The sequence below is a fragment of the Astatotilapia calliptera genome, chromosome 13 (assembly GCF_964374335.1).
Source record: "Astatotilapia calliptera chromosome 13, fAstCal68.1, whole genome shotgun sequence".
Taxonomy (NCBI): Eukaryota; Metazoa; Chordata; class Actinopteri; order Cichliformes; family Cichlidae; genus Astatotilapia; species Astatotilapia calliptera.
In genome coordinates, this window is record NC_137434.1 from 6,602,841 (window position 1) to 6,625,442 (window position 22,602).

Genomic DNA, 22,602 nt, shown 5'->3' on the forward strand with positions numbered 1-22,602 from the left:
CCCATGTCCTTTGTGGGACTCCATAATTTTGACACCTTATTTTTTTATCAGAACCCGCAATAAATTTTTTAGTAGTTTAAGCTATAGTAGCTTGTTTCTTGGACCAGATCACACTGATCTACTCCCCATGCAGATCAGTGAGCCTTGGCCACCCATGATCCTTTCACTGGTTCACCACTGTTCCTTTTGATAGATACTGACCACTGCAGACTAGAAATACCCCACAAGAACTGCAGTTTTGGAGACGCTCTGACCCAGTTCTCTAGCCATCATAATTTGGCCCTTGTTAGATCTGCTCAAATCCTTACACTTGCCTGTTTTTCCTGCTTTATCAAATCAAATTATAAGACAAAATACTCACTTGCTTTCTCACATATCCCACCGTCAATGTGATGAAGACATAATCAGTGTTATTCACTTCACCTGTCAGTGGTCATAAAATACTCTGTGTATAATGCGGTGTATTTTAGTGGAACGGTTAATACCTGGCAGTGGATTTCAAGCCAGTGTCCAAGCGTTTGTTAAGCCCATGCCTCTCTGTATGTCTCTGAGCCGCTCTCTCTGCCTGTATTCTTTTGTGTCTGACCTCAGAGATCTCACTGAGAGCCCATGATGAGTCATAGCTCAGTCTGGAGCCTCTGCATCACAGTAGGGAGTCGGGAATACAGAGCAGCTCTGGTGTTTCAACACACACAGATACACCCTCACTCAGGCACACACATTTGCAGATGCATAAAGGTGGGCAAACAAACAGGGGAGCAGAAAACTCACAGGGAACGGTGCTGCACAAGTAACATGACCATGCATCTATGTGTGTATAAATATTCATGGAGAATGTGTCAGAGAAATGTGTATGTGGGAATCAATCAGGTACTAACGTGAACACCTTTGAGAACCTTATGATCCATACCTTCAAATTAACAAAAAACATTCCCGGACATGCACATGCACGCGCTCACTCACACACAGACATTGTCATTCATAATAATACCTCCCTCATCCCAGGCAGCAGATTATCTGATTGTCTAGCCCTGATCCTGTAATATGCAGCACTGTGACGTTCCTGTGATCTTTTTCACTTTTGCGGGAATCGTCAAGAGCCCTCCACGTCCCTGATTAATTTCACTCTGCGCCGTGATTGAAATTCACGCTACCACCTAACGCACCGCTACATTCAGGCACTTTGCGCCGCTGTATTCCTTGCCATCTCTCGCCGCTCAGTGTTTGAGTTTCATCTCTCTGTGACTAAAGAGTGTGTTTTCCATTCTCCCACCCCTGCACCCCCTGAGACTGCAGCGGGATCTCATAAGAACAGCATTCTGTGATGTATATTTCAGCTACTTTCTTCAGAAAAACTCCCCTTTTTTCTTTTCTCCATCTTCCATCATGTCTTGCAGAGGCGGTTATGCAGTCATGACATCGACACCTGAAAATGTTTAGCTGGGAAGCTCCTGGATCCTTTTTTTCACCCTCTTTTTTAACAAGTTTTCAGCATTTCCCTGATCAGTGACTTGGGTTTGAGCTATGTGATATCAAACATCAGATGGGAATAAAGGATTGCACGGAGAAGATCACTCTCCAACTTAGCCAGGTGAGTCACACATGAGTTTAAATATCTCTGACCTCTAGTGGGTAAAACTGCAGAGATGAGTTATGGCTGAGACCTATTTTTTTTTTAAAAAGCCACAAGTCCTGCAAAAACAATGTTATGCATGAGTAATGCCAGTTAGTCAGTTCCCATTTACAAAATAGGTCTAGTGCATTTAGACATTCTGAACCTCTGTTGTTACCATGAAACGCAGCAAGGGGAGTGTTCAGAGAGGGGGAAGTTTGGTTTAAACTTTCTCTTTGGCTTCCAGTGTGTCCTTATTGTTTGCACATAAACACATGCAGACTGAGTTACGGACTTGTTTTGGATTTGCACTTTTATAAATGTGTTTGACTTGGAGAGTTTTAAAATCATGGTCAGAATTGAGGCAACAGGCCACACACTCCAACAATTAAACTCATCTAATCAAATCATGCCCCTCATTCTTCAACAGTCCTGATGAGTAAATGTTTCTTCTTTTTTAACTCCTTGATACCAGTTTGTAACAAAAATGTCTGACTTCTGGTTAAGCTATAGTCCATATCAACCTGTGCTTCACCTTCCAAGCAACGCACCGTAGCAGCACATGTACAGTGTATTAATCAGCTAACTGTGTTTGAATATTTTAATCTTTGAACACAGGCAGACCAACTGTTTCCTTCTGCCTACACTCTTTTTATTATCTAAGCAGTGACAGAAGGCACTGTTCACGTTTATATTACCAATTTATATTTACCAATATGACCATGGATCTTAACTTGTTTTGCATACCAATGTTATAGTCACGTTGGCATACCTAATGCAGAAATATATATTTATTTGTTTATTTAGAGTTTTTTCCATAAACAGAAACAGTCCTGAAGAAGGTCAATGTAAATTTTTGTTTGTCTTTAGATCACAAATAATTTTTGGGCCGGTCCAGATAGCTGTTTGGATGGTTAGCAACATGGCTAATGCTAACAGCATTACAACATTACTACTGTACAAAGCAAGACAAGATCTTAAGAATGTCTGTCTAGCGCCAATGACACATTTTGGTAGTATATTAAGTTTACAAGAAAATACTAAACTGTACAAATGTCAGGCAGGTTTTGCTACTTACTGATCTGTAGATATAATGCCAGGTAACTCTGTATTGAAGCCCTTTAAATCTTGATCGTGTCTCTATCGTACAAATGCTTGTCACTGTCTAACTCTTGCTTGCTTTGTCCCGTTTTCTGTTGCTCTCTCCTTTCCCTCCTTGTTGTTTTTCCTTTCAGTGATTGCATTTTCAAAGGTGTCTGTGTATTTGCCATGCCAGCTAAAAAAAAGATATCCACCGGTCAGAGGTGTGGACTCGAGTCACATGACTTGGACTCGAGTCAGACTCGAGTCATTAATTTTATGACTTTAGACTTGACTTGAAAAAATGTTCTAAGACTTGTGACTTGACTTGGACTTTTACACCAATGACTTGGGACTTGAATTGGACTTGAACCGGTTTACTTGAAAAGACTTGATATTTTACCCCAAATATAAAATTTAACATGCATATTATATAGAGATTGAAAATGTGACGTCATTCACGGGTAGAACCGCAAAGGATTCTGGGAACTCGTGGCAAGCGGTACTAGCGCACACAGACTTTCAATTGAAATCAGTTATACAGCGATAAAAAGAAACACAAAAATGTCAAGAAGCTGTTGTATTATTAACTGCAATAGCCGGTCGCATGACAGCCACGGGAAGCCGACGGGTAAAGAGATCGGTTGTTATCGGATTATGTCGTTGAAGAGAAATTGTTCGAGCCATGTTTCCGAAGTAACAAAGACGCGACTGGATTGCAGCCATTCAAAGATCAAATATAACGTCCCAGAACCCTCCAGCTCACAGGTTAGTCTGCTCCAAGCATTTCCACACAGGTCAGTCTGCTGTTGTAGTTAATGCGTCATTTTTCTTAACATAATTGGTGATGTAGGTTACAAGCAAGTCTGGCGCTGAACAGAAATTGTCGCGCTATGCTCCTTTGTTTATTGTGCATAAATAGTGAATTGTCCTGACACAATATTGCGTTTCGCTTCTGTTATTATGGTACATTGACAAAAACATATACTTTTATTCACAGGATAAAACAGGGTTTTTGTATCACTAATTGCCCAGTACGATTACAGCATACAGTATTATTGTCACTGCTACATTTCTGTGATGGGTACCAGAAATTATTTCCACTACTAATTAATTACCGTTGAGCTCAAAGGTCCTATTAATAAACGGTTAAGGAATGTAAATTTATGACGACGATTTGTGAGACTGGTAAACTTATGATACGTACGATGGTCTTTCGTTCTACACTGTGCGTTTCAAGGTCCTGCACCCATCTGTCGGTAAACTGTACCTGGGCTTGTTGCAGTGACCTGAAGTTACTAAACTTCATGAGTGTATGCACTCACTCCAAGAACCGTATAATTATAAATATGCATATAAATATGCTACGATGAGATAGCTGACTTCATCTAACTAGCAAATGTTGTCCAGGCTACGTTGGTGATGCAGTTTTTTTTTAATGTGTATGATATTTTTGTCATGCGATTTTAAAGCGGGTCCTACAACCGCATCCAAGAATAACATGCAGCTTATCTCAGAACTGTCGGTGAAAATTATTCTTGGAGCTAGGTTTAATTGAGCTGCATTTTAAAGAGGTGCAATTTCACAATTTGTGTATATTTTCTAAGTTCACTATTTTGTCATGTGTTGAGAAAAACAGATTTAAAAATTACATGGTCTAATATTTACATTTAGCATATAACTGCAACATGCTTTTTTTTCGTTTTTTTGAATGACTCGAAAGGACTTGAAATTCAAAGTTTCAGACTTGTGACTTGACTCGGACTTTTACACCAGTGACTTGAGACTCGACTCTGACTTGCCTGACATTACTTGAGACTTGACTTGAGACTTGAGGATAAAGACTTGAGACTTACTTGAGACTTGCAAAACAATGACTTGGTCCCACCTCTGCCACCGGTACCTCTGAAAAGTTTTTAGCACCTGTGTCTAACGGCTAGCGGTTAGATCAGTGTTTCTGAAGGACTGTGCCGTGGCACATAGGTGTGCCGGGAAAAATGATCAGGTGTGCCGTGGAAGATTATCTGGTTCCACCTGATTAGTACTCTAAGCGATTGGCATGAGTAACGGGCAGAACAACTACATTCTCTTCCACTAGAGGGCAGTACAACTACCTGCACTAATTAAATGGGTTGCCAACTACCAGTAAAACAGAAGAAAACAAAGAAGAAATTACACAATAGTCATGCTGCGAGTGAGACAACACAGCGCATAATAGCAATAGATAAGTATTTGAAAAGAAAAAGCAGTCAATCTGACCTGGGTCCTGGAGAAAATTCCGACCCAGATGAAGGCCCTAGTATGAGTAGTGGTCAGAAGAAAGCAATAAAGGTGTACTGGGGACAAACCAAGCCAATTCCACTATAACTGGTGCGCAGGGAAAAATGATCAATATGCTTTTTGTGGCATTTTTGTTTGGTGGTGTTCTGTGTGATTTTTCTAATGTGAAAAATGTGCTGTGGCTCCAAAAGGTTGGGAAACACTGAGCTAGATGACCACCCCTAACTTCGGCCATATCAGATAATAAAAAGGCTAGTAACGGAAGCGGTGCTTGCCAGAAAACTGCTGCGGTATTGACTTCTGAAAATAGTTTACACCATTAGCGTAGTGAGCTAACTGCTAATTTGCTGTAAACGGTAAACTGCTTCCAGATTTGCTTGTGCAATTTTCTTTAGAAATCTGATTTGGTGCAACAAAATCTGATTTCAAGTGCCTGGTGGTAGGCTAGTGAGAGCACTGAGATAAAAAACATTTTTAGGAAGCTGAAAATGCTGATTTTTTCAATAGCTATTACACGTAATGATAGGCTTCATAATACAAAATTAAAGACAAAATGTTATTTAATTTAGTGCTGTATGAATTTGTGTGTGTGAATCAGTGAATGTCGGTTTTAGCAAAAAGTACTCTATAACAGGAATGCAGAAATCCTTCCAGATCTAACTGCTGGCGAGATATCAGACTTACCATCCAGAACTACTGCTATGATGACGCACAAGCTCAGGATTCTCACAGCAGGACTTGTGAAAAACCTGTAACCTGCTTTGGCTGCCTTCACTGTGATTTGATGCTGTGTGTCCAGCATTAATAACACTGAATGTGGGCCAAAGGATTCGGGTAGTGCTAACCAGCCAAAGAAAATAAATGCTGATATTCAAAATTGTTTAGGATGTGCGTATTGATGCAACAGTTTAATGGATTAAAAGCCAGTCCTCTCTTTTTGCTCATTAAATGTCAGATAACTTTAACAGCCAATGAACTCACCCCCCATCACCACTGTTAAAAAAGGAAAATAAAATTTCAGTACAACAGTAATTTTAGAGCTAGTTCAGTATAAAATACATGAGTGTTGCTATTTTGAATCAAAGTTGTGTGCTTTTTGGTAAGTGCGTGGTAGGAGAAACAAAAATAGAGCAACTGGTGTTACTGTTTGTTTTATGTAACACAGAATGACTCATTAATGTGCAGTATGAGAATGACACAATGGAGCAAAGAGGGATTCAGATATAGGTTAGACAAGTTTCCAGCTGGCAGCGCTCCAGAACAGGTTGTGTTCTCCATTCAGAGTGACCAAGTCACAGCTATAAGCTCTTGGCCACTGCTGAACTGTTTCCACATGCAAGTTTTCTGAGCTCATTTGTTTCTCCTGAAAATGAACAAGTTTGTGTTATTCCTCCCAGGTTTGGGAGATGATTTAACTTTAATTTCCTTAAGTTTAATAATTCAATATTGTCCTTAAGACAAGCCTTTAACAGTGGCAAACCAAGTGAAAATGGCTTTGTTATATATGCAAGTGCATGTATGAAATTTGCATAAATCCACTATTAAATTATCATGAATGTAAAGTAGATAACTAAACTGCAGTGACTCACTCAACCTAACTGAAAACCGTCAAAGGTCGGAAGTCAAAAGACTATTCTGCAGTTTATCAAAGCAGCAAATGTTAGCTCGGAAACAGAGGAATAAAGAGACCAGTGAAAAAGTAGACAACACATCAGCAACTTAAGCAGGATTTACACAGGGGCTTTATTCAGTCCTGTAGCAGCAGCATAACTTCCAAACTGAAATCTGTATGTCTGAGATGCAGCTTGACTGCCTGCTGGATGTATATTGTTCAACTATGCTGGGATGTCCTTGCTGGATTTTCTACCAAAATAAAGTTTCTGTTCAAGAAGCACTTTTATTTGCAACGGGTCACCACAGTGCATAGATCTGCATACACAATTCTGCACAGGTTGCTGATGCAACCTTCGCAGGGATTAGTGTCTCCTCCTGGTGTTATATGGAAGCTCTCTCGCGTGTTAGGTGAATGTGACCACTCAAATCATTTTATATGATCTTTTTATCGTATATAGTGACATTAGGAACAGATGGTTATGGTGATGGTTATGACCAGTGTTGGGGTCATTACACAAAGTAATGTATTACACATTACTCTTTAATTTTATTAAAATAATGTAATTAATTAATAATTAATTACTCACCTGAGAGAGTAATTTGTTGCACTACTCTTTGCATTAGTTTCTTCTTATACTGTAAAATAACCTGAAATGCATTGTCACCTAATTACCAGTTAAACCTTAGGCAAGAGCAACATAAATCCTGAACCTAATCAGGACTCACACAGGATCTTTCTTTTGTATTTACATATGAACACATAGCCGACAACACAAAGAAAACTTTAAAATGAGCCCAAACTCCAAAGAGATAATGAACAGATAGAAACGGGGGCAGCAAGCCAGACTGCTTATCCTCACTGTATTTGTAACCTGTTGAAGATCAGGCTCTGGCTGCTTGACTGGGGTCGTCATGCAATCAGCTTTAACATCAGTTTGGGTTCTTACCATGCTGTCTGTGCAGATGCTTTCAAATAGCTGAAGTTCTGTTATTGCCATAATGTGGCCGTTTCTGTCGTGGATGCAGTTTAAACTTTGCTGTCATGGCACAGTGGCCTGTGAAAATGGGATGGACTCAAGCGCAGATTCAAAACCGGAGGCTTGAAGTGCGGTGTAACAAAAAATCTTTATTCACAACGTCTGTAGTGGTAAGGAAACTAAAAACTCAAACTAAATTTAGTGCGGAACATAAACTAGACGTCTGAGGCAGGAGAGACTAAAACAATAACTAAACTATGACAGATCACTGTGACGATGGGATGCAGGGACTGGGCGGAGGGAGCTATGGCAGACCAGGGCACTGAAACTGAGGAGAGAACTGTCAGAGTTCTCTCCAAAGAAAAGTTGCGTGTTAATCAAAGAATTATAGCATTGTGCCGCCTGATGTGCTTGCAGGCGGAGACTGTTTGGAGGGGAAGGCATGAGGCGGACGCACCTGAGCGCCACCTGCAATCATGCCTCGCCGCCTTAACGTCTGTGCTATCTATGCCGTTGTGTTGGTATGTGTTGGGCTGTGAGCTTTAACACCGGCTGTATGCGTACAGCAACCGTGTGTGAAAAGTGGTCAATAAAGAGATGCTGAAAAGCATGTTCATGGAAACATTGTCGGGTCTGCCGTGATATTAGGGGGGGCAGGGATAGCTCAGTAGGTAAAGTGGTCGCCCCATGATCGGAAGGTCGGCGGTTCGAATCCACTTAACGGCTACCCTGAGGTACCCCTGAGCAAGGTACCGTCCCTACACACTGCTCCCCGGGCGCCTGCTTAGTGGGCTGCCCACTGCTTCACTGAGTGAATGGGTCAAATGCAGAGAAAAACAAGTAATTTCCCCATGGGGATCAATAAAGTATCCATTATTATTATTATTATATGTTTACAATGGGACCTCTGCTCCTGAACCTCTGCGCACAGCGTCTAAGTCACTTTCATCTTTACGCAGGACTGTAAGCTGTCATCTGTGAGGTGTGAGCAGTGTTTGTTTTTAACATAGTTCACGGTGGAGAATAGTTGCTGACTTTGCCTACCTGGGGTTGAAAGTCTCGATAAATGCACGGCGTTTCGGCGGGTATACCGGCTTCCGCAAGTGTGACGCTTATTTTGAGTGATCAAAAAATAATAGAATATAATTTTGTATTTATATTTCAATATCAGAATAATCTTCCAATTTAGAACTACAAGTTAAAAAAAACTAACATAAATAAAATACACTTCAGCTAATTACTTAAAACAATTTTTTTTTCCCAAACCACGCGGAGCCGCACTAAAAGGACTAAAGAGCCGCATGCGGCTCCGGAGCCGCAGGTTGCCGACCCCTGACCTAGGAATAATGATCAGACCTTGAAGTCACTATCTGTATGTTTTTGAGGGCTGGGAAGGTACACATGTGCACCATTTGTCCCGGAGTTTCAGATTAAAGAACTGTCAGCAGATGTTCAAAACTAGCCTCTGTTATGTACAAGGGTACCAAAAAAGTGCTCCCTGTCAAAGGATCAACAGTTGTACAGAGCAAATCGCCCCTGTCACGAGCCTTTGTACTTCCTGAGGTCCAAAAAGCTACTGTATCTCTTGAAAGTGTACTTCCCATAAAATAAGCATTCATTGTTTTCTGACTTTAAGTGGTGTTCCCATGAATCACGAGACACAAACTAAGGAGGGAAAAAAAGTCAAACCACTGAACCAAGCTCCACCAGAGGACTAGCTTTCAATCTAGCAGTCAAGTGTTTACTGCACAGAACCTCGTCTGTTTGATCCCATTGAATCATCAAGCGCTTGATTATGTTTAACTAAGAAGATATTTTTAAGGAATAAGGCACACATTTCAAAAGATACTCAGAATGGTTGGGCGGTTTTTGATCAACCGAGTTTGGGGTTTCTTTTTTAAACCGAGTACCCTTTCAAAGATAGCATTTTTCTGCTTTTTCTCCCATAAATGGAAAGTGTAATACCGAAATATGCCAAGGTGAAGATCAAGGTAACTCAGCTCAATAGAAGGTTTTTCACAGAATTTTGAATTCTCCAGATGTTATGCTCATACTCTTCAAATATTTAAGGGTAGCGAGGGCGAGCAACAGTATCCTTCACGCCTGTGTAGTTTTTAATTTATATAAAAACTACAAATATAACGTTTCAAAATGGCTTCTTATAAGAGGCAGGCATAGAAAGGTGTGAAATGTCAAAGGGTTAAAAGAAAAAAAACACAGAGAAAGCAATTCTACACCACCTGAAATTCATATGCTGCCTTTGTTCCTGCAGAGAAGCTGTTACAATTGCCAGCGAAAGCAGGACGAAAGGGAGCAAGGACAAGGAGTGGCAACAGCAGCAGCAAAAGAGAGAGAGAGAGAAAAAGCTATGTTATTGAAATCTCTGATATCGCGTTTCATCTGAAGTAGCTGGTCCTTGTGTTGGGTTGAAGAAACTGGGGAAAGTGGGTTTTTATGGCATACCCCTGTAGTGTAATCAGGAGCGCTGGCTAAGCAGAAGTGACAGCAGCGGTTTGGGATTAGGGTCAGTAGCAGCACACGGCTTGCAGCTGAGAGAGAAAAAGGAAAAGGAGGGGGAGGCATTGTGTTTGCCAGTGGGTAGGGGCCAGCTGGTCGAGGGACCGCCTTGAGGTTTGAAAAAAAAAAAGAAAAGATCCTAAAGTTTCAATGCTATCAGAAATAACACATCTGCAGCCAAGGCTGATTAACCACCTAGCCACCCAGAAAAACAAGGTTTCCTTTTTTTTTTTTTTTGACTCTCATGTAGGTCAATTAGCAGGTGTCAGAGGACTTCTTATAAAGTGAAAATTACGACAGGACCCTATTTCACCCTGGACTCTGCGCGACCTTGTGCTCATTAATGGTGCGCTGCAATCAAATGTTAGTGCCCCTCTGAGATTTGGGATAGTGTTCTACCCATAATAATGGCGCCATGTAATGCAGCTGTAAACGCAAATGTTTGGCTCTCAGTGACACTTGTGATGGGTCTGAATCCATTTGCGGTCAGTTTATTTTGGTCCGGAAAAGCGCACAAATAGCATATAAGAGCAAGCGGACCACTTTAGCTTTGATTGCTTGCTGCCCCCTACACTGCTTTACTTACCCAGTAATGTCTTTTAGTGTTTATTCTTGGTATTTTGACTTTTTGTTAAGAATGTGACCACTCCATAAACCCTCTTCAGGACTAGTCAGGCCTGACCTTATCTCTGCTGCTACAGGGCAAGAAATGCTAGTTTGTTGCAGGGTTAACTCACACAGACAACCATTTACACTCACATTCACACCTATGGGCAATTTAGAATTACCAAATAAGCTAACCCCACTATCTGCATGTCTTGACCAAATCTTAGATTTGAATCTGTGAAACAACAATGCTAACAACCACGCCACTGTGTTTAAAGACGTAACCAAAGAAGATTTAACATTCTGGAAGACTCTGAATGCATTCCCCTATTAGATCCTGAACAAGTACGTGAAATTCAGTGTGTGAAGTCTTTTTTTAAGTACAGAGGAATTAGACTTTATTTGCAGTCAGTAGACCTGCAAATGGTTGGTGTTTGTGTGTTACCAAAGGAGAGTGGTGGAAAAAGTTTTCACATTATTTATGTTACTGAAATTGGGTGCGCCATGCTATACATCTTTTATATCAAGCACAGTCAGAGAGTCAGAGATGTCAGAGCATATGTGCTGGACAGGCCACCAACAAGGGGGCATTATCTCAACTCCCACTGTAATTTTGTCTGAAAAAACAGAGTGCATTTATACCATGACTTACTGTTTGGAAGAGGAATTCCTGTATAATTATAGCCTATACACTTGGCTACCTTTATAGGCTACACAACAAATTCAAGCCTAAACAACTTACTTTGAACAACCCGTAACTAATCACAAACAGGCATGCATAATATATTTATTTCTAGGTGCTGAAGTGGATTAATGACCTTACCACAACACACAATTCCATTTGTTTTATAGGTTTTTTTTTGTGATATCAGGCACAAAAATGGTCTCTTTTTAGTTCCAAAGAGATGTATACATGGGGGTTGAGATATTTGTATTTGTTATATTTTTTAACTGCAGATAAATAATAATATTTTTTTTACATAAGTTACATTTCTGATAAAGATTAGCTTGCAGCAGTTGATTTAAATTTAAATAATTTTGTAAAGTAATTAAACTTTTTGAGGAAATATATTAAAGGCAAATGATTGTTGATGATTTTTTTTCAGTTTCAAAACTTAAAGCTACTAAAACTACAGCATTGGTGTTATAGTGAAGCTGACACAAGTGCTCCTCCTGCTACAACTGCTGTCACTGCATCTGCTGAGGCTGTTGCTATGTGACTACTTTTTCAGTTACCAGGTCAGAGAACTCAAGGCCTGTAAGTTAATATTTGTATTAATTTGTGGGAATATGAGAAAAACATTGAATGATTATGTTGACTTATTGCCACAGCAGTATGGAGATCTAAACATCCTGTCCAAACATTTTTTTAACTGCTTTCAGTCCGAGCATTTCTGTCCATAGTAGGGTCACAGATAACTTCGCCCAGTGTGGGTGAAGCATCATTTGCTTCAGGTGAGGCTCAATCTGCGGAACCGTTGGCAACTGCACCTTTGTCAACTTCATGTGACTCATTGTTAACCTTTGAAGCTGAGAACATGAAGACCGTTCCTGACAGCTGAAGCAGTGCCACACATCATGGGCGTGGTTCAAATGTGCAGGCTCGTTTCATGCTGCTCTTAGAGCCTCACCCAAATCTTCCTCTGAAGAGGCAGAGTCATCCGTTAATCTGGCAGCGCTCTCTGAGGCTTCTTGAGCAGCTGAGACGGCGTTGTTTCTGCAAGTCATTTCAGATCCAACTGCGGCATCATCTGTAGCAGCGTGAGCCAAAACTGTGGCACAATCTGAGGCTGATTCTTTAGTTGTTTTGGTCTTGCCTTCTCCTGCCGATTTCACCAGTGGTGGGGACACTAAGGGTACCTGAGATTATGTCACTGGATGACGAAACTTTAATCTCACTGCAGAAGTGTAAACCAAAAGGCAATACACACAGAAAATCATTCACTCAAAACTGGTGGCATCACACAATTTACAGGTGCTCAAACACGGGTGTGCCAGCGCATCACTTGGTGTAGTTCTCCTTTGAGGATTCAGATGCAGCAGCATCTCCAGCAGGCTGACAAACTTTATCTTGTCCTCATATGTTTCCACATCTGGGTACAGCTGCATTTGGAGACATATTTCATGTATATTTAAAACACCCACTTCCTGATTTACAGATGAGTTAAATTCAATTTTACATCCACAGTACAAGGACTACCTACCACCACCAGGTCATACAGACTTTTGAACTCAGTCGCTTTGCCTCTCTGAAGTGGGAATCCAGTCCCAGTCGGTACGCTTCAGACATCTAAAAAGTAGAGAATGTATTTGAGAAGACTTTAAAAAAAATCAAAAACACAGAGAGAAAAGGAAAATATCCTTTGATTTGTGCATTTCAGGACAGCATTGCAGACCTGGAGTCCACATGAAAACCTCAGGAGATCTGAGAGTGGAAAACAAGAAGTAGTGATTAGAATGACTTCCTGCAAATGTTTGCATATTGATAAGAGTTATTGACATCAGATCAAATTATCCACAAGGAACCAAACGTAGCCGAAGTTAGAACACAAATCTGGAAACAAACCGGTATCCAACAGGCTGTATGATGTAGCTTTGTTCCACATCAGCAGCTTTTATGGCTTATTGAGAATTTAGTTTAACTGTGAATGGTTGGACTTCCTGGTTTACCAGCATGATATTGCTGGGTTTAATATTTGATGCCAGCATTCTTCAGAGAGTTGAGCGCAGAAAACAGTCGCACGGACAAAGGAAAAACTAGACTGTGTTGTTCAAATATGTTCAAGCATGCACATTTGCACCCTACATTAGCAGACAGTGCTTTGTGGTAGACTGATGATACCTGCTATGTTATGGGTTTAATCTCATGAAGGGAGAGTGGATTGCGGGGTAGCTTCTTTTCTAATATGTCTAAATCCGCGTGTAGCCTTTCATGTCTAGCAATACTAGACAAGTGTGCCTTTTTGTTGAAAGTCCTCAAAGAACCGACCAATACTCAGAGGGTCACGCCCGCTGATGTTTTTCAGCATGGTCAGCTGGAAAGAAAATATGAGACACTGGGCATGAAATAAAGAAAAATAACATTTAATGTTTATGATGAAGCGTGGTGGACAAGAATGACCCACCTCTCTGTTGGGCTTCTGGAACTCATTGGCGATCTTGAATATCTTTATGGCCAAGAACTCTTAGGTAGTTCTGCACTTAGCGACTTTGCTAAAGCAGCCATCAAAGCAGAACCGTGAAAACAGGTATTCATTAATTCTGCTGGACAAGTCCTAAGAGAAAACAGCTACACTGTTCCAAAAAATAGTAATGTCAAAGTATCTTACTGTATATTTTACAGTTTTGTACTGTCTTTCTAGAATATCATTAAATTTACATAAGTAGACTGTGATTTTGTGTCAAAGGTAAAATAACATAACATCACTGTAAATTTAGTAAAACACAATTTACTTGTTTTTTAAATATATTTTTTTTGTACATATGCATATTTAGATTTTAAAAATACATTCAGAAATGTATCATAATTTCACAAATATTTGTCTGTTATGTGAGAGAATGATCTGTTAAATTCAAATAATACTATGGAAAAATATATAAAATGATCGAAAATTAATGAGAATAATCAATAATTAAAGGAGTATTTGAATTATAATTTTGCTGAAAATTTCATGTCATCTAGGTCTGATTCAATAATTCAGAGGTAACAAGTGAAAATATAAATAATAGGAATAAAAAATTAAAAAAACATATAAAACATTGCACGGCCACGCTGTGCTAATTATATATTTTAAAAAATAAATGTAGAGGTAGGAATTGCAATTAATATAAATCTCAAAGTATTCACAACATTCCTGAACAGAAATAAGCCTCTGCACCTGGGGTGAAGGTGTGGCCATGAAAACAATGTGACATGCCACTGGATGTTGGGCAACATTATAACTAAGCATCGGCCAATGAATGTGAACTAACAACCACAAGGTCGCGGGAATGGCAGCCAGAGATGGGCAGTAACGCGTTACTGTAATCCGATTACTTTTTTCAAGTAACGAGTAAAGTAAGGGATTACTATTGCAAAAATGGTAATTAGATTACCGTTACTTTCCCTGTAGGAACGCTGCGTTACTGCGTTACTAAAACCGTGATTTTTTTGCGAGAATGTCTCATGACAGTGACGTAAGCAAGTGCGACGTTCGTGACAACAGCTGTGCGCAGATCAACAATGGATAATATATCGAGTGCGGGAGACAGTATGAGCGTGCAGCGTTTAAAGCGTGGAAGTACTGACCTTACTTTAAGTTTGATTCCATAAAAAGTGACAAAAACATTAGCGTCCGTTGTGCGTAGGAAGAAAACTTCTTTTTACAGCGAAAAAAACCTCTAAACTTTCAAGCAAGCACCGAGTGCACTACGACGTAATGGGAAATTCACAGAGAAACTTCAACTGACCGCTGCGGCTCACCTGCACCAGGGTAAACCTCCACCTACCCTACTCCTGCTTTACAGGTGAAAATAGAGCAAAAGGACCGCTAGTCTTTGACTTTATTTATTTTCTGCTGTGTTTTACTTGCATCTATTTGAAAGAGTGAGTCTAAACACACAAAAAAAATAAAATATTTTATGTGCTGGAATGTGCAGAAAATAGGTTTAAATGTTAAACTAATTTATTCAAGTCAGAGAATGTTGCATATAATTTAATTTTTGCTTGATGCATAAAGTTAAAAGATTAAAACTAATAAAACAAGTTAAAAAAATAGATTTTTCCATTTGATTACATTTTGTATGATGGATTATGTAGAAAAAGTAGAATTGGGCTGAAAGATCTATCGCTTTATCACCTCTTCAGGTTGTAAATCGTATTTTTAAAAAGTAACTAAGTAAATAAGTAATTAATTACTTTTGAAAATAAGTAATCAGTAAAGTAAAGGGATTACTTTTTGGGGAAGTAATCAGTAATTAGTTACTGATTACTTTTTTCAAGTAACTTGACCAACACTGATGGCAGCACTGTAGCGCTAATCCTAATATAAAAGTATTCTACTGTGCATTTTACAGTTTTGTTCTGTTCTTCTAGAATATCATTAAAGTTACATAAATAGACTGTGATTTCACATTTCAAATGTAAATTAACGTTAAATCACTGTAATGTAAAAAAACACAATTTTCATGATTATTAAATGTATCTGTCTGTACATATGCATATTTAGATTGTTAAAATACATTCACAAATGTATCATGATTTCACAAATATCTGTTCGTTATTTGAAAGATTGAACTGTTGAATTCAAATGTAATGCTATGGAAAAGTATATAACATGATTCCTATAAGCTTGTGTTACATCACATAAGTATTATTATCATTGCTATTTACGGCGATCGTGACTCAAGAGTTGGCAGTTTGCCTCGTGATCAGAAGGTTGCTGGTTCGAGCCCCGGCTCGAACACTCTCGTTATTGTGTCCATGGTCAAGACTCTTCGCCAACTGGTGATGGCCAGAGGGGCCGATGGTGCGATACGGCAGCCTCACCTCTGTCAGTCTGTCCCAGGGCATGCAATCCATTATTATTTAAATCAACTGTTAACTGTATATTTCTGTACATTTACGTATTATGATTCATATTGTTACATTCATTGACCTTGTTTATAGGTAATTTCATTGTTTGATCACGTTAAAATGTTCCTAATTTAATGTCTAAAAGCACTTGGTAAAGGCAGAATCCCATGTAAAATTAGCGCAACAAACTCTATTTTCATTACTGAAAATAACCGTATTTTCATTAGAAAGTTATTTTCTGTTATTTTACGGTAGTATTTTGGCGCCCCAGCTGCCAGAATATTACTGTTTTTTTAGGATTTGTTTTTTTCCCCTATTTATAGATAATTTCATTGTTTAATCACATTAACATGTTCCTAATTTAATGTTTAAAATCACTTGAAAAGGCAAGATCCCATGTAAAATTAGTGCAACAAACTGTAATGTCATTACTGGAAATAACCGTATTTTTAAGAGGAAGTTATTTTCTGTTATTTTACGGTAGTATTTTGGTGCCCCAGCTGCCGGAATATTACCGTTTTTTAAGATGTTTTTTTTAACAGTGTAGCTATAGTATATTCAGTCAGCACTTGATGACATGCAGGTATGAAATCAGTATATCAAAGTATAAACCAAAGTATATCAGTTGTACTTTATCAATTTTAAAAACATACATTGTCTCACAGCTCCCATTTGTCACAGAACTGTATAATTTGTTTTTTAGATCGCAAGCTTTTATTCACCCATTTGATCATAAATCTAAATGTAGCCTGAGGCAGATTTCTCTTTATGTTAAACATTTTCTTTCTGTTTTCAACCTGTTCTCACAACTTTACTGGGATTTAATAGAGAAGCATTAATTGGTAATACTTAGTTTTGTAAAAACGTAAATATGGGAAGTCGAAGATAAGAAACAGTGCAAAATGACTTCTTCTTTACAGGCTACTGTCTACTATATAAAAACAGAAGCATACTTACACTAACCCTATGAAAAAGAAAACTTCAGCAGACAACAATCACTAAAGAATAGATGTACATATTTCAGCATGCAACGTAGGACAGGAACATTTTGCAGTCTGTAATATGTGAAAACATGTTGGTGTGCAGTGTCTCTCACCTATTTGATTTGAAGATCCTGACAGCTGCAGGTTTTGGTTTGCGAGGCTTGGAAATGACATGTTTTTGTCAAGGTTTGTAGTTTCAAAGTACTCGAAAGCAGCTTCACTGTGTTTTTTGCCTGAACAGATGAAACCAAAATAAAAGAGTTCTGACTGAGTTTCCAAGTATAAAAACCTTTTGACACCATTTTGTTCCATTGCATTAAAAAGATGAAGTCTTGAATTTGAGTCAGAGTCCAAAGCACATGCATCGCTTTTAATTCAAAACAACTGAAAACAGAGGGGACACAGGAACAGCGATGCAGGCAGTGTTTGTTTAAATATTGCCAATTCTCATGAAGGGATAAGAAAAGTCTCATCATTTTGTCTTTCCTGTGCTCACTCTGAAATAAAACACTATATAGCAGTTCCTTAATTTTTTATACATTTAAGTTATACTCTGGGATGTTTTTTTTTTAATTTGGCAAATGGCGCCTTCTAGTTTGGCATACATACTGTAATAATCAGTGCAGAATTTTAATGTTGTGTTCCATTGCTTTCTGAGGTGAGATATGCCAAAGCAAGCGCTTAGATCCTGCAGATCAGAGCATTTGAACGTCGACAACACACTTGAAAGGTCCTAAAGTTTGATTTATAGGGGTATGCCTACAGACTGTCGACTGCCGCAAACAACAGCCACTTTTATAGTTGCTAAATAAATGATGAAATAATCTTTTACCTTTTCTGTAATGCAACAAATACCAATTTTTGTGATTTATCAAACCCATTACCAGTGGAAACCTTCCTCTGTCATAGCTGTCACTCTATAAAACACAAAGACAAGTAACATCATGTAAAATTTCACATATTCAGCAAATGCCCACTGATAAATCCATCATGTGTAGCCACTAGGGTAACTCTCTCTCAGCTTCCAGTGAAATGAATCACCTTGTTCCTATTGTAGGACTGGAGCTGAGCTGCACAATGTAAACTAAACCAACTGTTCTAGCATCCACCAAGCTTTCTGTACCAGCAGTAATGTATCTTTGCAGTAATTTAAGCACAAAGTTGTCATTACTTTTTACAGTAATGCATGAGCTGAGTTTCAGTTCCCTTGGTGCTAGCGAACAGTTATTTGACATGCCATTAAACTGGCAATAGTGACACTATCTTTGGTGTTGCTTTAAATGAAATCGGCAGTCGGGATTAAACGACAGCATCATACGCTTTCATTTTAAGCACCTTAAGACAAATCCACCACCGTGTGTTCTGACCCAGAGAAACAAATCAGTCATCACTTCTGCGTTGGCTGTGTCACCCTCCACTGTTGCCATCTAGACAGCAATCTAAGTGAGATTTGGCAGCCGCTGGGCTACGCTTGCTTCACCTCGCTGAATCATGATGTGTGATATTTACATAGCCATAAAATCCCCTCCAGAAGTGAAATGCTCACTGCTTCCCCTAATTAAGCACAAGCAGACATAAACATAGACACAACTTCACACAGCGTAGGCACACATACGCACGAAGGATGCAACATTATACGTGCGTGACTTAATGCTCGCACAGGCACACAGGAATAGAAACTTTTCTGCATGCACACATGCAGAAAAAGACCAATTCACTTAATGTATTACTCGCATTGCTCTAGGCAAAGGGAAAGGTAGATATCAGAGTTAGTAAGCATCGAGTTTTCCATCTGTCAGAATAAACAATAACATATTTAGATGAGATAGTTGTCTCCCCTGCTACTCTTTTCAGTCAAATACCTAATGTGAAATTGCTGATCAGTATAAATCCTGTAATATCACCTCTCAGATAATACTACCGGCCTGTCTGCTCACTTCATTAGTTGAGATTGAAGGTGTTTGGGGATAGTAAAAACAGGTTCAGTGCAATATTTATAAGTGGGAACAGTAAAGTGTTGAGAGAGCTATGATTTTACTGTCAAAGCTTGCAGTGAAATGCAGATTGCTGCACAAACACCTGATGCAGACACATTTACACACACACACACACACACGCATACACATACACTCTACGAATAAGTCCAGTTGAAGAGCAGTCCACTCTAGATTAACTTGTCACTAAAGTTGAGGACTACAGTCCTCAGGGGTTGTCTTATCCCTGCACAGATTGGCCTGCTAGCTGCTCCTTGTTGTTTGGTGAGCTCTTATCTGCCACTTGGAGCTGTGGCAAGTCAGACTTGGATAAGAACACATTCCTGACATCGCCGACACACTCAAAAAAAGTATTTGTGTTTAAAATGGCATTCAGTCTGAAAGCTTTAAGTGTAGGGTAACAATTTTACAAAACAAGCTGAAAGGTATCTTTAGAATTTGCATATATACATTTACCAACCACTTTATTAGGTACACCTTTACAGCTGCTTCTTAATGCAAATATCTAATCAGCCAATCACATGGCAGCAACTCAGTGCATTTAGGCAGACCTTTTTGAATCTGTGCCACAAGAATTAAAGCAGTTCTGAAGGCAAAAGTGCGTCCAACATAATATAGATGGTAGCTAATAAAGGTGTATCTAATAAAGTGTCCAGTGTTCATTACACATTTTACAGATTATATTTTTATTTTTCAAAAATTTACTTTAAGTTTATTTTTCTAAAAAAAGCAGTTTTGATATTAATATTAATATTAATAATAATAATAAAACGTTCTTTTTTAATAAAGCTTATAGTTAGTGTTCTCTTGATTGCCTAAGACTTAAGCGTATATTTATTTTCTTACTCCTTTTATATTTATTTATTAGCTTTTTTTGCACTGATGTAACCGGAGCTCGACATCTTCCTCTCTGTATGCTGCACTGGATATCTCAGAGATGACAAAAAAGTTTACTTTGACTTTTTCAGGCAAACCCGAACCATCTCTTAGTGTTTCTTCTTCACTCATTTCTTTCCACTAACTATTTAAACGCCAGTACTGTATTCAATTATTAGTAATTATTAAACTTTGTGTCTCTCTTCCATAGTTTGCCTTTTGGCGTGTCGCTCTCTTCTCTTTCCCCTCTCCCCCCAGTCTTTAGCGGCTGATGACTGCCCCTCCCATAGCCTGGATCTGCCAGAGGTTTCTTCCTGTTAAAAGAGAGTTTTTCCTTCCCACTTTTGCCAAGTGCTTGCTCACAGTATAGGCTACTTTGACCCGTGCCAAATGTAGAAGCAGCCCCTGGTTTGAAAAACAGACTGAGAAGCCCATTGTAACCGTTCCTATCTTGGTGTTTTAAAACACCAGGAGGATCTTAACTCTGAAACCAAGGGACACTTCACACTCTTGTTGTAGTGACTTGTCAGTCTCATGGTATGGATGACCTATTCTTCATTCTTGCTATAATAGGGGACCATTAATTACTGAGTGAACACTGACTTTATATTCTTTAAGACTTAAAATTAATACTTGAGCCTATAAACCTATCAGAGTGTTTACTGAGGTCTTATTGACATCTATACTATATAACTATAACACGTGGGTTCTCTCTGGGTACTCCGGCTTCCTCCCACCGTCCAAAGACATGCAGCTTGTGGGGATAGGTTAATTGGATAATCCAAATTGCCACTAGGTGTGAATGTGCGAGTGAATGTGAGCGCGAATGGTTGTCTGTCCCTATGTGTTGGCCCTGCGACAGACTGGCGACCTGTCCAGGGTGTACCCCGCCTTTCGCCCTATGACAGCTGGGATAGGCTCCAGCGCTCCCCGCGACCCTGAAAAGGATAAGCGGACGCGAATGGATGGATGGATGGATGGATGGATGGACTATATAACTACTTTTTGCAACCAGAGGATTTGTTTCACCACTGGCCATATAAAACATAGCAAGCTTAAGGCACCCACAGGCTTTACTTTTTCAAACCCAGAAGCTAAAAACTATCTTTTGTGTATTGATTGCTGATTGGAATCACTGCATTAAGACACCACAGAGTGACTCATTCAGGAGTGAAGTACATCTCCTCGCTGCCCCAGGAGGCAACAGAGCCTGATGGCATGATAAAATACACCAGTGACCACTGAGCTGGAAAACTGTCAACTACGACCTTGGCTGAAACTGACAGGTGTCTAAAAGCACATGCATGACTGAAGCTTAGTAATAACTTTTCAATGAAGGATGTGCAGTAAAGGTCAAGCAGAATTTGCAATCTCATAAGCTGCAGAGCTGCACGGCAGGTGTGAAGTGTATATAAAAAATACAATTTAAAAAGGCTGACCCATTTTCCAGTGAAGGGAGCAGTGTAGCACGCACACACACACACACACACACACACACACACACACACACACACACACACACACACACACACACACACACAGAGATTGTAGTGCACTACAACAGTTTCTGTATGTTTATCAGTCTTCATTTAAGCTTGCTTGTAATTTAAGCTAAACAGACACATCATCAAGAAAGCGGTGGGGGTGAAAACATCTGAGGAAGGCTGTGTGAGATTTACATCCGCCCGTCTCAGGACAGATTATAAAATTGCTTGAGATCTCATTTATTCAAACTTCTTGGATGGGTGATGACCGCAGCAATATTTCATTTTTGTAACTAATCATCAGCCTCTCTGAGAGACACAGCACACTTGTTTTTCTGTGTGAGTCACAACACTCCCATCCACAGGATAGGAAACAAATAAGTCAATAAGGTAAATGTTAGTATGGCTTGAGATAATTTCTTCAACTCTGTGGGGATCTTTGAAGCTGTTACAGCTGCAAGCGTAATTACGCCGACTGCAACAATGACAAGGTTGCCCTCAGGGGATACGTAGCAAAGTAGCTTGAGCTGGCGCTAATTGAAGAGGAGGTAAATATGAGTGCACCATAACAGCTTCTTCTTTAAATACATAATTGAGTTGAAGGGCGCTTTACCATTATTCCCATTGCAGTTTTTATGTTGTAAATACTACAGGGTGATTTGATTTTGTAGCTGGTTTGTTTTTGCAGGAAATCTGACCTCAATCTGTCTTACAGTGACATCATCATTTAATAAACACATCTTGTTTCCTCTTTAGTGAAAATGTTTTTTCTTCGCACTAATCTTCCTGTCAAAATCTAACGGATGATCAGAGTCCGCCAGAGTAAAGTACGCCTGTAGGTTTTCTGAGCAGATCTGTGTAAATCTCGATAACTGATATGTTTGTAGTCATAAGCCTTGGTAAATAACTCAAATTCAAAACAAGGTATATAAAACAAAGACTCTAGCTACAGCTTAGATTGTTTAAAAAAAAAACCAACCTAAATACCTCTTCCATTAAAATATTTTTGTTCACTGAAGCCATAA

At 39.2% G+C, this 22,602-nt stretch overlaps 1 long non-coding RNA gene across 1 annotated transcript in view; it reads left to right on the forward strand.

The window, feature by feature from the left end:
• Positions 1–1,069: 1,069 nt before the first annotated feature.
• The window catches only part of LOC145419767 (uncharacterized), a 32,617-nt gene continuing 11,084 nt past the window's right edge, over positions 1,070–22,602 (forward strand). Inside the window, exon 1 of the long non-coding RNA XR_013901108.1 lies at positions 1,070–1,591. This is a non-coding gene — a long non-coding RNA (uncharacterized LOC145419767). The remainder of the gene's footprint in view (positions 1,592–22,602) is intronic.